The sequence below is a fragment of the Stylophora pistillata genome, chromosome 13 (assembly GCF_964205215.1).
Source record: "Stylophora pistillata chromosome 13, jaStyPist1.2, whole genome shotgun sequence".
Taxonomy (NCBI): domain Eukaryota; kingdom Metazoa; phylum Cnidaria; class Anthozoa; order Scleractinia; family Pocilloporidae; genus Stylophora; species Stylophora pistillata.
In genome coordinates, this window is record NC_142531.1 from 10007975 (window position 1) to 10017781 (window position 9807).

The 9807-nt window shown below is 37.5% G+C and overlaps 2 long non-coding RNA genes across 2 annotated transcripts; both read right to left on the reverse strand.

Annotated features, from left to right (window-relative positions):
- Positions 1 to 681: 681 nt before the first annotated feature.
- On the reverse strand, positions 682 to 7001 carry LOC111330137 (uncharacterized). The gene is made up of 2 exons (XR_002694777.2): positions 6790 to 7001; positions 682 to 943 (listed from the first exon to the last, which is right to left on the reverse strand). It is a non-coding gene; the product is annotated as an uncharacterized LOC111330137 (long non-coding RNA).
- On the reverse strand, positions 5104 to 6782 carry LOC148717547 (uncharacterized). The gene is made up of 2 exons (XR_015994710.1): positions 6228 to 6782; positions 5104 to 6144 (listed from the first exon to the last, which is right to left on the reverse strand). It is a non-coding gene; the product is annotated as an uncharacterized LOC148717547 (long non-coding RNA).
- Positions 7002 to 9807: the final 2806 nt, after the last annotated feature.

Genomic DNA, 9807 nt, shown 5'->3' on the forward strand with positions numbered 1-9807 from the left:
TTAGATACTCTAGTCTTCTCGGATAGGGACGAATAAATGAAGGTCCCATCTCCTGCAGGGTTAGGGGCAGGAGACACGCATGAGAGATTACTGTGTGATGGATGTCCTCCCCTGGGGTGGGTTGGGTAGGTTTGTTGGAGCTTAAACCTCGTAGGGGACCTGTGTCCTATTGTTTCTGCTCCAGTACTTTGTACAAATCCTTAAATACTCAAATACTAACCCCTGTCATAGACAATGGTCAAGTGCCCCTGTAGAGAGGGGGGATGTGTTGTTGAACCACCAAAGTGATCTGTGCATAGCCTTACTCTCCTCAAGTGGGGGTCCCACTCCTGGTTGGGGAGAAGAAATGTAAGAGGTAATTCTCTTTCCCAAGAACTCAACAGAAAGACCTTGCCTGAGGACAAACCCACACCTTTCAATGCAGAGTCCAAAATGGTAAATACTACAGTATCTATACCTGTGTCTGCATATCAGATATATCTAAATTGAATTAATGGATGGAAGTCTATGACTGGTAAATTAATGTGCATACATGTACATAATTATTTCATTTAAATTTATTTCACCAAAAAGAGCTCTTTCACACTATTTAAAAGAAATGCACAATATATCCCCAACATCCCTGCATTAGTACCTCGAAAGTCATATCACAAATTCAAGAGCCAAAGAATTTCAAAATAGTTCAAAAGTTGTAAGCTTCTTTAAATTTAATGATACAAACTTCATTATCCAGAGCACTCCTTTACAACTCGACTCTGAGTCAAGAACCAATAGAGTGTAAATTTACATGGATACAATTCAACTTTTGTATGATGTTTCAACAAGACAGTTTCATTCCCTGACTTCCTTCTGGTTATTTCCTTCCTTCAATACTCTCTTTCAGTCTTTTCACAATTGCTTCTTTCTCTTTAACTAGTTGTTCAAGCTCAGCGGCACGGGCTTCCTATAATGCCAACGATTGCAAAACATGTGTTAACCCTTAAACCCTAAGAGTGATGAGAAATCAATAGAACTTTTCCCAACAGTACCACCCCTCAATCAAACATCAAAGAAGGTCAAAAGAAAAAGGAAATGATTGCAAACTCAAGAAACCCTTCATTGTTCAACAATTTCTCCTTGTAGCCACCTTAGGAAATTGGGTAAAATTGAAGAACAGCTCCCCAAAATATCTTTCGGCTGACTGTCGGCCGACTGTTGGTGAACGAAACACAGAAAACACAATGAAAACAAATTCAGACACAAGTAAATAGACTGTCATCTTTGTAAGTTTGAACTTTCGCAATTACCTAAAAATGAATTTTGACAAACACCACACGATAGAGGTAAATTTCGAGTGTGAGGCATTATTGATCATCATTTATGTGAACTTGATGTGTATGTGGTATCTGACTGACACATTTTGTTCTGCTGAAATTGGAAGAGTTTAGTTACTTAGATTTAGCAATACGAGTAAATTTTTTCAAAGACTCACAAAATTGCACGAGCCCATATTTTCATTGTGTTTCTGTTGTGTTTTCGTTGTGCCTTCTGTGTTTCGTTCGCCAACAGTCGGCTGACAGATATTTTTGGGAGTGGTTCTTCAATTTTACCGGAAATTGTACATTTCAGAGAGCAGTAGAGATAGAGACCATAGATATTGATGTTAAGGTGTCAACGGTTAAGCAGTCACATTTTATAGGCTATAAAAGCGAAGCCATACAATCCCTGTGGCAATGTTGTAGTGTTGTAACTACATGTGAGAAAGAAATATACATTTAAGTAAAACATTTAGAATGGTTTTCATGAACAATCATGTATTTACCCCAATACAATATAGTTGACTTCTGATAACTCAAGAACTAAAAAACATTTCTGTTGCCCACTTTAGGAGTTTTAACTCTTAAAATGGGTAACATAAATGTTTTTCATTTGGTTTTAAAAAACCAAATGACTAGAAATAAGGTAAAATGGTCTTTACCAGTGTCATTTTTCTGTTCTCATATGGTACAATTAATCAAATTCAGTTAATCAAATTAAATTACACATGGATGCTGTGGGTGGAATTGGAGCATTTTGAAAAAGGATTTGAGCAGCAGAGCTTTCTGAAGATAAAATGTCCTGTGATAATTGGACACGTGATATCCTCAAAGTCCCTGACAATGACAAACATTCCTTTGTTGTGATATGAATGCTTAGTAGAGTACTCCTTTACACTGAAGTTCCAACACTAAATACATGTAGACCCCTGTATATACTGCAAGTCCAATAATCATCACTCTTCATGTGCATGATTTAGTTAAATGAATTTTATCTGTTAAATAGGAAAATTCTACTTTTAAAACCATTTTGAAGACACCTTCATAGTAATTAATGGCTTACAAATCACATCAATGGGTTGGAATAATCATGGTCAATAAGGACATGCTACATATATGAGCATTTTAAAGAAATATGGAGTATACTCTCTCATCTCCCATCTTCTCTTTCCCTTGGCTCTTAAAAACTTTGATGAGGTAATGGTCACACTCACTACAGTTGTAAACTACCAGTATGTAGTTTCCAATGGTAAAGGGTCATTCACTACAGGAAATTCAAGTGCCACAGTAACAACAAGTATAACTCACCGTGCAGGAATTAAAGGAAGAGTTGTTTGGTAATCATATAAAAATTATTAGGCTGTTTTAGAAACAAACTCATCAAATTCACAGTTATTGGTTAAAAATGCAGTGCTATTCAAGCTGAAATTCTACAGTAGAGTAACAATGATGAATATGCACATGTGGTCAGATCATCTCTGTCCACTACGAGGTACTAAGTTACTCCTCTGAATTCACCTTGTCAAATGCAAGCCTTTACCATCTTGCCTTAGCAGCATTAGGTTATCAAGCTGAATATTAAGATAGATAGTTACAATTTGACAAAGTGAGTTGAAGGCTATGAATGGGTAATCATCAGTAAAAGTGGACGATTGCATCATTGAAATTTGTCACTCACACATTTTCAGTGAGATAAGAGGTTTCTACGAGGTTCCTTGATGCCAAGAGGTATATATTTGGAGTATGTTATCTGAAGTAGCTTAGTCAATCCTTTTCTATTACTTGTGGGTTAATGTCCTCCTCTCTCAAATTGATCAATAAATTTCAGAAACACAGTTAATTGATTTTGTAGTGGACACTCAGGACACATCCTTCTGTGCTGGGTCTTAAACCATGTACATGCATGTACATGTAACTCCCATAAGTGATTCACAGGTTACTTCTCCCCTATAATTTCCATACATAATCCACAAAAAAAGGAATGAGAATACCAAAACTTACCATCTTGTTAGAAGTCATTATCTTGATCAAACACCAAATTCTCGTAACTAATTTATAATAAATTAGTTATGAGATCAGATCTTGGGAGTTACAATTAAAAGGGTTAAAGAGAGATGTTATTGCCAGTGGTAAGGTAGGTTTCAAAATAAGAATGACAAAAAATTGTGATGGTGCTGCATGAAACAGGACCTTCAGTTGCCAATGCACATGGCTTCAGCCTAAGTAAATATGTAGTGAGTAAAAAAAAGTACCAGTTGAAGGCATTGTTGTTTTGAGTACATGTATGTGATAGCCAAACTACACAAACTTCATTTTTAGGAAAGTTATCACTTTAACTCTTTGACACTTTAGAAAGACTGGCATCTAATTTTTACTTTCAATAACATCCTTGAATAACTCATAAAGGTCACAAGAATGAAGGAATGACCACAACCTAGAGAAGTGTTTGATTTTTCCATAAATTCTCCATGTCAGCACCTTGGGAAGTGCACAGAGAACAGTATGGTGGTATGGTGGTATGCATACTGCAGTTATCCTAGATAATCAATACACAAGCCTTGATTATCGATCCTTGATTTTTTATAGTTTCGAAAATCAAGGGTCTTGATTCAAGTCAAGAATGTCAACCTACTTTGAGCAGTACTATACACTTTATGTAGTTAGAAACTCTAGTGAATTAACTGCCTCCCGGTTAGCTCAATGGATAGAGCGCTGGACTGTTGTACGGGAGGTTGAGGGTTTGAGCCCCAGCCGGACCAACACTCAGGGTCTAAAATAATTGAGAAGAATATGCTACCTTTCTATAACATCAAAGAAATGGTTAGATATTCTAGTCTTCTCGGATAGGGACGAATAAATGGAGGTCCCGTCTCCTGCAGGGTTAGGGGTAGGAGACGTTAATTTCCCACGCAAGAGATTACTGTGTGGTGGATGTCCTCCCCTGGGGTGGGATGGGTGGGTTTACTGGGCTCGCTTGGCGCTAGCTGTCGCGGTGTCCCTGCCTGTCGGTGAAGTTAAATAAATAAAAATAAAGAAAGCCACAATTTACCATAAAACACTAACATAATTCTTCGTTTTCAATCACGTGATCAAAATTGGAGGAATCACTTCTGGCGGCCATGTTGGAAGATATACAAAGCTTTCATAATGGCGGACATGATTAGTTCTTCTCACATTGATATTGTATTTGACGACTATTGGTTAACTTTAGATGATATTACGAAGGCTCGCTATCGTTATAAAGCTCTACTGTATGGTTTTGATACATATAAGTTGAAAAAGAGCATTTTTCAGAAGATTTAAGCTTGCTTCCCGCCGTTCAGTACCCGGATATCGTGAACTATTTTGGTGGTTCAAACGTCTTGGACAACCATGTTATAAATGAAATCCTACAAAGCCATGGAAGCTTACAACTTTTTCGTCTCGGGGTGGGTAAACACTCTTAATATCAAGAAAACAGGAGGAAAAGTCGAGTCAAGTTTACGACAGTATTACTATAATTTGAGCTTTGGCAAACAAATATTCCAGCTTATGTTGTTTAACTTGAAATAATATACTTCTGTTTTGCATTTGGAGTAAGAGGATAAAATCTTTAAAAGATCTATTGTAGGTCAAGTGTACAGTTTAAAGATGTTTTATATACAAACCTAGGTTTTAATGCTGCCACCAAATACCCATTTTTTTTTTCCAATTAGAAAAAGTAATAAGTCAATTCCTTCTCATGCAGGTTAATAGCAAATGCTTAGCCTTGCATTTGTATCAATGATAGCATGATATATTTTTTCTTAAACCATGCATTCATTGAAAATCAATTGTAAAATTCAACAGTTTATTGTACAGTAGTGACATAAGTTTTCACATTTTAGTCTTTGGTGATATTCTTGCATACTTAATGAGTGATGAAGCTTAACCCATTAGTGCTAGAATGGTTTTCATTCCCATTTCAGTAGATCTCTAAATGCTCTATGAAAATGAAAACGTTTTGCAATGAGGTGTATTCATAAGATTGCTATGCACAACTGAACAATAATTTACAGCTCTAATTGAATGGTACCACCGACTCAGATAGATTTGTCAAGGCCCAGGATACTCTAGCAATCTTGTCAATGGGGGATAATGATTCTCCGGACTTTGCTTTCACAAGGTCGATGGGTAGAGTGCTTTGCAGCATAATATATTTCCTCCGCACAATCCACCTATCGAATATTCTATGAGCAGTTGGTACAGAAATGTTGAACCTGTAGGCTGAGTCTTGTAAAGGCAAGTTCAACTTTGTCCGCGTCAATGTCAACAAAAATTCATAGAATTGTTGTAAGGCATTTCGCTTTGTCGAAATAACATGTTTACAAACAAGGTTGGAAACATGCGTGAGATTTTTTGCCAAGAAAACAATAGAAACTGGGAATTGGGTTGACTTCAAACAAAAACAGTTGTTGCTATTTCTGTGCAATGTCAATTTCACTCGCGCTGTTTTCACGCTCGCGCTTAGTTGTTGTCACACGGTCCCATGATAGTTCTTAATGTATCTTTTAGCTGTGTCTGGATTATTTTGACTTGAAAGATGTTCGAAAGTCGGTTGATTTAAGTCGCTGGACATCGAGTTCGATTCTACGAGAGTAAACTCTGATTCGGCAGTGGTGGAAGATGAATCTTTGGAAGGTCAGTCGACGTCGAGGCTTCGGAGGCACGGCGCGCAGCTTTTGAAGGTTTATTTACATGTTCTGGGCTCTTGTTTTAGCTCGTTTTTCTCGATGAAAGCCTTTTGTTGGGTCTTTGATGCTGGAGTGGCCCATGTTTACAGTCGGAGCCCAATCTACATTTGTTGTATCTTCCAGTGCGGATGGCTGTCCTAAGGTAATATTTGCAAATGTTGTGAAGCTATATAGTACCACAAAACTGAGCAAAAAATTTCGTACTTTAGATATGTTTTACCTGACGCGAAATGAGCACTGCAAACACGAGTTCCATCAATCTTTTTTTCGGTGAGATCTTTGCTGTCTCCTTTGATATTTTTGATCCACTGTTGTCTTCGCTCCGTTGAAAGTTTACTAGTTTGCTCTCCCTGATGAGTTATTATTTTGGGTATTCTGAGGAAACTACACTCTTTGTCTCGAGCATTATGATACCCACAATTAAAAACAGCACAAAGAGTTGGCGTAATGAAGAAAATCACCAGTTTTAGCTTCAAGACTGACTACACGTGCAGCCAAGCTTACGCTTTCGCGTGTTTGTATATCTTCCAACATGGCCGACTTCCGGTTTTTTAACCCTGACCTCAGAGGAAGTGACGTCAAGTGAAAACGAAGAATATTAATGGTACAGCTAACAAATGAAAACGAAAATTAAGACAGTTACCTGGGAAATCAACGGAAGCAGAGGGAAAACTTCTATTCCAACGATTATAATTTTCAAAGTCCATGCATTAACCCAGATATTATAAGTGAAGCATCTATTGTACTGTACACGAAATAGGAAAAATTGATCGCAGACTTACCCTCGCTTTAATATCCCAATTATCCCGAATATATAGGCCAAGAGCTCCACCAAAAACTCCTCCGAACAGGATAACACTAATTGTTACGCTTTTACGTGTCAACGCCTTAAGAACCATCTTTTCTTACAGCAAAGGACTCCTTCAGTATCACCAAGAAGTTTGCTGAATGAACTTGCACCACTGAAACAAAATGGCGATTCTATATATGTCATGTAACTGAACTTATTGAGTCTATAAGAAGAAGATCCGCTGACCACCTCTCTCCACTACGTGCTGCATGGTAATTATTTATTCACTCGCAATGAGTGAACAAAAGATTGTATACAGTCAGTGAGCCCCTAAAATATAATGCAGCAGCGTTGTTTTTATTCGTAATTTTTGCCAGCTTTTCTAACCAGTCACCTCTACTTACTACAGTCGAACCTGAATTTAGCGGCATCGTATTAAGCAATCACCCTCAGACCTTTACTGAAGTGTTGGTTGTCAACGTCCCGAACTTTTTCCCTTAATTACTGTAATTATTAAGCGCTCGTGGTCGCCTTTCACTGAGTCTCAACGGCCTGTTTGTGTTGTCTTCCGCCTGGATTAAACGCTCAATTGAAACGGAAACACTCGAATACAATTAAGAATAATCTATTGAGTAAAATTTTTTTCCATGTTTATCTCCCGAAATCAGCGTTACTAATTTGATCAGTCTCTAACTCATTGTACGTGGGATTGTTCTGTCAAGCGGCCACCTGGGACTTTCTTTGGCGTTAGGCAAAATCAATGACTTGAGTTGTGAAAGCAAACTAAGGAATCCTAAAAACAAACGCTGATTTCAGGCATCCTTTTGAGGACTGTTGGGTCAGAGGTTGCGCTCGAACATCACACAAGTTCTATGCTTGATAACTGAGGGACTTTAAGCAAACCACGACGGCGACGGCAACGAGAACGTGGGAAAACGATAGATCTAATTGGCAGAACAGTAGCCCAGCACATGCGTTTTAAAACTTTGTACAATAATTTCTTAGCCGTCCTTTGCAAATCAACAACGTGAAAACACCAAAACTTGCGTCGTCTGCGAAGCGAAACCGCGGCGGCAAATTATTTTAATTTACATTTGCAACTCAACGCTACTTTTATGCGTTATGTTGAGTTGGAGGTCTGGCGCCCTATGAGACGGTAAACACATGCAGCTATTTTCGAAATTCTAACTAAAAGTAGAAACTCATTTATTAACCGACGTCTTCCGTGGCGTTGCCATCCTGACTGCTTAAAGTTCCTAATGATCTCGTGGTCCAACCGGTAATTCTGCTCAGTTTAGTTTTCTCTTCAATGCACTGCGCTACCTCTTTGTTGAAGAGTCAATGCATTTTTTAGCAAGTGTACGTATTAGAAGATACTTTGCATTAGGTGATCATTTACAGCATAAAATGGCCTTCTTTTATCGCGTTTGACTCCTATTCTGTGAAAAATGTACTTAGCCCTAATAAGTCATTCCCACTTGAGCGATCGTACAGGTTTGACTGTAAACCAGACGAGTTTGTCCTAAGGGCAGAAGGTTGATGATTGGTTACTGACTAGTTTAAAATTATTGTAATACTTTTTACCCTTAAGTCAACTTGAGAACGTTCAGGTCTGTAGAAAATACTAACAATAATCTATGGGAAAGAAATCTGTCGGCTTTTCCTAGCCACTCATCTCCACTAACTACTTCAAATAACAGCAGAGCTGGGGAGTCGACCAAAGTTTTGAATTTCCAATGCTTCCCTGCGTTCAGAATCATGTGACTCAGTACGCAAGGAATTCCATTCAGTGTAAGATCAATATAAAAAAATTGGTAAATTTGTTTTATGTTAGTGATGACAAACTTTCCATTTGTTCCCCCAACTTCCCGAGTGGGTTATCATTCTAGGCAGATATAAAGAGCAATAGGTTTACGGGTATAACGGATGATAGGTTTTCCACCAGTCAGAGGGAGCGAACGCAAAACAATGCATTACTGAAATACATCTTACGTCCCTGACAAGAGAATCAGCAGTAGAACACCATATTAGTGATGTCAGGGGATTCAAATATTCAAATATTTAGGTGTTTGTATAGATAATACTCTTAGCTGGAATAAGCATATTTACATATTTGGCCTCTAGGATATATTCCAAGCTTATGATGCTAAATGAAATTGTACCCTTTCTCAGTCGAAAGGTGCTTTTAAATATCTATGAACAAACGATATTACCCATAGTAGACCATGGCTGTACGCATGTATCGTATGGGGGGACTGTGGAAAGAACAACTCACAACGTTTAGAAAGGTTACAAAATAAGGCCATGCGTACTATCCTCTCTGCAAATCGCAATGCATGTTCTCAAGAAATGCGTAGTAAGCTTTCCTTATTATCTTTGGAGAGTGGACGTAGATTCCTAAGACTTAATCTTGTTTTTAAGATTATACATAGCATAAATTGCCCACAGCAATTAGAGAACTATCTCCTTAAGAGATCAGCCTTTCATACCAGAGATCTTAGAGACTTTACCTTATTGAACATTGTTGCTACAAAGACCAAAATGGGTCAAACGTCATTTAAATGTACTGCTGCTAGGAAGTGCAATCTTTTACAAAAGGACATTCGAGAGATACAGTCTTTATCTAAATTTAAGGCAATAGTTTTTAAGTATTTTTTAGAATATGATAAAGTTAATCATTTATGTAGTTTAAAATAAGTATCAGCGATCTCTCTATATTTTTTGTTATTTTAATTCAGACTTTCGTTCTTTATACTAGGGTTTCTCCATGATTTTGATTGATACTATTTATCATGCTGATCACTAGTTTATACCAGCCAATCTATTAGCTTGCTGATTAGTTTTATCAGTTGAAATAAGGCTTATTATTATCGTTATTATTACTATTATTATTATTAAACGTTATCCTTGTTAAGTGAGAAGAAAGTTTTTCGAAAAGTACCCCCAAATTGAGAGGGACCAAATATAGCTATGTCAGGACCAAGTACAGGTATGGTTAGTTTTCACAGAT